The sequence below is a fragment of the Megalobrama amblycephala genome, linkage group LG1 (assembly GCF_018812025.1).
Source record: "Megalobrama amblycephala isolate DHTTF-2021 linkage group LG1, ASM1881202v1, whole genome shotgun sequence".
NCBI classification, from domain to species: Eukaryota; Metazoa; Chordata; class Actinopteri; order Cypriniformes; family Xenocyprididae; genus Megalobrama; species Megalobrama amblycephala.
The window spans coordinates 71,506,025-71,512,366 of NC_063044.1; the positions used below are offsets into that span (position 1 = coordinate 71,506,025).

The window sequence follows — 6,342 nt, forward strand, 5'->3', positions numbered from 1 at the left end:
GCTTCCTAATTACATTTAAATTACAAATATTACACTGGGATAAGCTACGTAAAATAAAGTGTATCAAAATTGTACTTAAGTGTACTTCATGTATATCTATACCTTATCCATCTGTAACGTAGTTTGAATCTACTCACTAGTTCACAGTTTAAATACATGCACTAGCTTCCTAATTACATTTAAATTACAGAATATTACACTGGGATAAGCTACGTAAAATAAAGTGTATCAAAATTGTACTTAAGTGTACTTCATGTATATCTATATACCTTATCCATCTGTAACGTAGTTTGAATCTACTCACTAGTTCACAGTTTAAATACATGCACTAGCTTCCTAATTTCATTTAAATTACAAAATATTACACAGGGATAAGCTACGTAAAATAAAGTGTATCAAGAGTGTACTTAAGTGTGCTTCATGTGTATCTATACCTTATCCATCTGTAACATAGTTTGAATTGACTCACTAGTTCACAGTTTAAATACATGCACTAGCTTCCTAATTACATTTAAATTACAGAATATTACACTGGGATAAGCTACGTAAAATAAAGTGTATCAAAATTGTACTTAAGTGTACTTCATGTATATCTATATACCTTATCCATCTGTAACGTAGTTTGAATCTACTCACTAGTTCACAGTTTAAATACATGCACTAGCTTCCTAATTTCATTTAAATTACAAAATATTACACAGGGATAAGCTACGTAAAATAAAGTGTATCAAGAGTGTACTTAAGTGTGCTTCATGTGTATCTATACCTTATCCATCTGTAACATAGTTTGAATTGACTCACTAGTTCACAGTTTAAATACATGCACTAGCTTCCTAATTACATTTAAATTACAAAATATTACACTGGGATAAGCTACGTAAAATAAAGTGTATCAATAATGTAATTAAGTGTACTTCATGTGTATCTATACCTTATCCATCTGTAACATAGTTTGAATTGACTCACTAGTTCACAGTTTAAATACATGCACTAGCTTCCTAATTACATTTAAATTACAAAATATTACACTGGGATAAGCTACGTAAAATAAAGTGTATCAATAATGTAATTAAGTGTACTTCATGTGTCTCTATACCTTATCCATCTTTAATATAGTTTGAATTGACTCACTAATTCACAGTTTAAATACATGCACTAGCTTCCTAATTACATTTAAATTACAAAATATTACACTGGGATAAGCTACGTAAAATAAAGTGTATCAAAATTGTACTTAAGTGTACTTCATGTGTATCTATACCTTATCCATCTTTAACATAGTTTGAATTGACTCACTAGTTCACAGTTTAAATACATGCACTAGCTTCCTAATTACATTTAAATTACAAAATATTACACTGGGATAAGCTACGTAAAATAAAGTGTATCACACATGAATAACACTTGTGCACTCAACTGTGTGGTAAACAGAGCGGGATGTGGAAAATTATACCCAAATCTTAAGGTCCGGTTTCATTAAGCCAGGATTAGGCCTTAGTTCAATTAGGACATTTAAGTAGCTTTTAGAAATGTTACTGGTGTGTATCTTGAGACAAAACAATGGCACTGACATATTTTAAGATACATCAGTGCAAGTTACTTTCAGTTAAAACAGCTCAAACATGCATTTTAGCTTAGAACTAGCTTAAGCCTTGTCTGTGAAACCAGGAATAAGTGTTCTTATACTTTCTATCCACCTGCCTACCAACACATTGATGGAAATGAATGATGTGAGTAGATTTATACAATTCAAAACCTTTATTATTAAGCTTTAAAACAATGGAACACTAGAATAGAATGGCTTTTAATACATTGCTAAGCAAAACATATTACTTAAACACATTTTAAGTGCATTCTAACATAGTGGAACTGCTTGTGAAACAAATTAAATGAATAAATAAAAAACAAAAATAGCCCCAATATAAAACTATAACATTATTAAACTATTAAATATTAAGGGGCTTATCTGTATTTGTACTTGATTGGCAGAAGCTTGCCTTTAGCTTTTAGCTCTTCAATTTTAGTGCTGACCTCTGGAGTCATTGACTCCGCACAACGCTTAGAGTAGTCTAAAAGCTTCTCTTTTCTGAGGTTAAATGGTGGAAGGCTCTTTAAGAATTTTGGACATGCAATTGCAATTTCTGCCAGGGGAGCAGACAGCGCCAGTGTGTTCCGATCCACACCTACCATTTTAAATGCCTTAGTCATGCTCCCCTGACTCTTATAGGCCTTCATAACTTTATGGTACCTATGTACCACATCATCAGTTGTGCGAGCTGCAAAGAAAACAAGAAAAACAGAATTATCAGCCATTCACTTTAAATGGACTACAATAGGATTGAAATTATATATTAAATAGCATTGCTTTCTCCCAACTACTTTTCATAGGCAGTATTATAAATAATCAAAAATATATCAAAGATAATTATTCATTGTTATTCAATATACAAAAAGAAACTGGGTTGGAACCACTGCAGTAGACTACAGACCAGCAGAATTCTTTAAATAGTTTAACATTTTTTGCAGTTGCAAAATGGTTGCCAACCACAGATATACCGTTTAAAGTACCTCTTGCCATTGCCAGAGGATGACGGTGCTTCTTTTTACTTTTCTTGTGGGGTTTCTTCATTTTGGAGAATGAAGTAGATGAAAACAAGGAACTGGAGGTGGAACTGGAGGTGGAGCTGGAGGTGGAACTGGAGGTGGAGCTGGAGCTGGAGGTGGAGCTGGAATCATCTGAATCTCAGGATTTGTACTTTTTTGATTTCCCTGCCCCCAAAAAACATCACATTATAAAATCTACTTTTTGTGTGAACTGATTTTCATTGTTATTCTATATTTTTATTTCTTTTTTTTTATTTTTATTATTAAGTGCCTTCACACCATAAATAAGCCTCAACTGCCACCCAAAGAAAAATAAATTTTACTTTGGATGTATTTGAGCTTATATTAGCATGTGTGCTATCTCCTGACAAAGCTATAGCTGCATGCAAAATTAGTTTAGTTTGATCAAGTTCTTTAAAGGGGTCATGAAATGGGGGAATCAAATTTTCCTTTATAATTCAACATTTGACATACTTTGCAAAAAACAGCTAATTTGAATATCAGCCCCATCCTGATGTTGCAACACCACAATAGAATTAAAAGTAATACAGAGTGGCTCAGGTACAATAATTGACACTAATGGTGCAACATGCAAGCAAACATGTTAGTTATAATGTGTAATCTGTGATCAATGATTGTTCTGATATGTAAGGACTACTTTGCTGCTAAATTGTTTTTGGTGGTTTACTTTATACATTCGTAAATCAAAACAGTGGTCCACTTCACGTTGTTTAATACAGAAATCTTAGTAACAAACTTGTATAACTAGAATTTTAAAAAGTGGACCTCTAGGAACATTATAAAATAATAAAAAGAAAACATTTAATTGACCCTTTACAACTAGTTTAAAAAAGGATATAGAATATACATGTACTTTATACTGTTTTTATTGGGTCACTTTCTCTTTAATTACATGTCTAACATAACAGACCTCACCCAGCCAGTCACCAACCTGTTCTTGCTCTCAACTTTTTCTTCAAGGTGTCAATTTCCTCTTGCTTTTTCTTAATTTTTTTCCGCAGTCTTTTATTTTTCTGCTGCAACTTCAGGGAGCTGGTTTTATCTACAATCAACAAAATATTCAATGTACAGTTAATGCATTTTATTTATGAAGCATTTAGAAAGAGGTTTAATGAAAGTGCTAAATAAGATTTCAATAAGAGATTTAAAAGATAAACATAAGTTAGCATAATGACATTTAATAACATTTTAACAGAAGGTAAAAAGCATGATATTAAAAATAACTGACTAAACTAAAATCAGTGACAATATGTGATAATAATAGTGGACTTGAAAAATACATGTTAATAAAATAAGCAATGGATGGGTAGGACCTAATGTGCATTCCCTTTTCTTTTACCAGTTAAAATTTAAGGAAGTAGCTGCTTTTTATGAAGACACTTATCTATATTTCTACATTTCAATTGAGGAATGCTTACATTCCCAGAATCAAGGCAGAATACAATGAAATAAACTCTTACCACTGAACAGAGTCTCATCACACTGTTCACTCTCCTTGCTGGACACATGATCTTCATCTTCCATTCTCTGGTCTTCTCCTACATGCTTCTCTAACGTTACTTCTTTAGCAGCTTGCAGATCTTGTGTCACATTTTTGGGGCTCTCTACAGTCTCTTCATCCCATATTTTTTGTCCTCTCCTTTTCACTCTTTTGCTGGCCATAGTGGACCTGAGTCCGAATAGTGATGTACACATCAGATATGATGTAAACCACATCATTAAAACATTTTTTTGCTATGGTATTTAGTATTAAAAAATGGTGAATCTTCATTTTTCTTAAAAGTGTATGTATATCTGCACAAAAGAGACTAGCAAGGTTCGTAGTAAAGCAGTCAAATGAGACAATAATGCAGTCAACAATCCTATACATAATTTAATACATTTCGATCTCACCTTACTGTATATTCTTCTAAAAAAGTATATCTACCAACAAAAACACTATTACTTACCAGTTGTGTAGGTGTCTCTCCAGGATTCTAAGCGATTCCTTTTCTAACCAATAAAGGCCGTTACTAAGGTCACGTGATAACGCGGTTCGATGACGTATATTACACGTATAGAAATAAACCGCGCAGGTAGGCAGCTAGGCGCGAAATTTAAAATATGGTGTCTTTACATACAGTATCACGACTGCACGAAAAAAATGATAAGATAAAGCTTATCAAATGGATGCAGCGAAAAAAATTATTAGCCAAAATAATGCGATGTGGACACTGCAGAAGAAAAATGAAGTTTGTCAAAGACAACAGAATAGATGGATATGCCTGGTAAGTGGGTTGGAGAAAAAAGTAATTTATTTAAATGTATTTATTTAACAGTTAGGCTACTGATTACTTTAGTACAATCAATCTTCTTTTTTTTTTTTTTTTCTTTTTTTTTTTTTTTTATTAAGGGTGTGCAATCGCAAACAGAGCCACGTCCAAAAGAAGAAAAAATCGATCAGGACTGGATCGATTTTTTCAGGATCCCATAAAGGACTCCATGAATGGTTAATGTTTATTTACAGGTGAGTTAATGTTAACGCAATTTCTACGTTTTTTTTTTTTTTTTTTTAAATCATTAAACACAAAACATGCTTTCTGAGAAATTAAAGTAAAAGTAAGTTACCAATCAGACATGTTACAGGGTTTCCGTGATTGTTTGATCAGATTTGGGCCATAAAGAGGCTTCAGTAACTTAAAATATTATAACGTTAGCAGAAGTCTTAATTATAATTTCGAGTGTTATTCTTTTTTTCGCGGACGAAAAAACAGCATATTCCACTGGCTCGCGGTTTCAGAACATTTAGTAAGTGCTTGCTTATTAAAATGAACCTTTGATGCATTATTATACTGTTTTATACGTGCCTTATAAATGTTGGTTGTAAAAGTGCATACTTAGTAGTAAAGACAAATAACATTATTTAACACATTCAATATATAGATTAACTATAGTGTCAACACAATAATCCTTATTGTGTTTCTTTAAACTCAATTTTATACTAGGAAAACACAATATGATCAACCTCTAATTAGTATGTATTGATATTTTAGTATATAAACCAAGTTTAATATATATGTATAGAATGGACCATAAATTAGCCTGTTTTGCAGTTAAATGCATGCCCCAACCTGTTTAAGTAAAATAATCTGAGATACACAATTTATTTCCTTATTGTTTGGGTTTTTTTCTGTAAGTACATGTGGTATTTAATCGTGCAGGTTTAAAAGTTATTCTAAATTTGATGAAACTGCAGAACATATCAAGAATTATATCTAAAATGTTTTTTTGTTTTATTTGAATGCATGGCAAAAAAAATAATCTATAAATATATATTATGTTTTATAATTTAAAAGTTTAATATTTAAAATTTCCATTTCCTTTTAATAAGGTTGGGGGGGGGGGGGGGGGGATAGTTTTCAGTGGGAAAGTGTCATAAAAGCATTTATTTCTGACACTGGTGAGGCTTTAAATTTTGTAAATACTAACTTGGTTGTTTTATAGGTTTGCACAAGGATTGAGATTACGTCAGATTGACATGATGGAAGACGGAGTGGCATCCAGTTCAGCAACACTCTCAAAAATGACCAAAAAGCTCAGAAAGGTAGAATCTATATGCTTGAAACAATAAAAGCTGATGTAATAGTTCGCTTTTTGTGGTTACTAATGGTGGTTTTTAATTAAAAGGTGTGCACAACTGCATTGAGAATGAAAATGAAAAGAAAGCATCAATTCAAA

The 6,342-nt window shown here is 32.0% G+C and overlaps 1 long non-coding RNA gene across 1 annotated transcript; it reads right to left on the reverse strand.

Moving 5' to 3' along the window:
* Window positions 1-1,757: 1,757 nt before the first annotated feature.
* LOC125248879 lies at window positions 1,758-5,010 on the reverse strand. The gene is made up of 5 exons (XR_007180430.1): window positions 4,575-5,010; window positions 4,086-4,294; window positions 3,557-3,667; window positions 2,569-2,769; window positions 1,758-2,276 (listed from the first exon to the last, which is right to left on the reverse strand). It is a non-coding gene; the product is annotated as an uncharacterized LOC125248879 (long non-coding RNA).
* Between the last annotated feature and the right edge of the window lie 1,332 nt (window positions 5,011-6,342).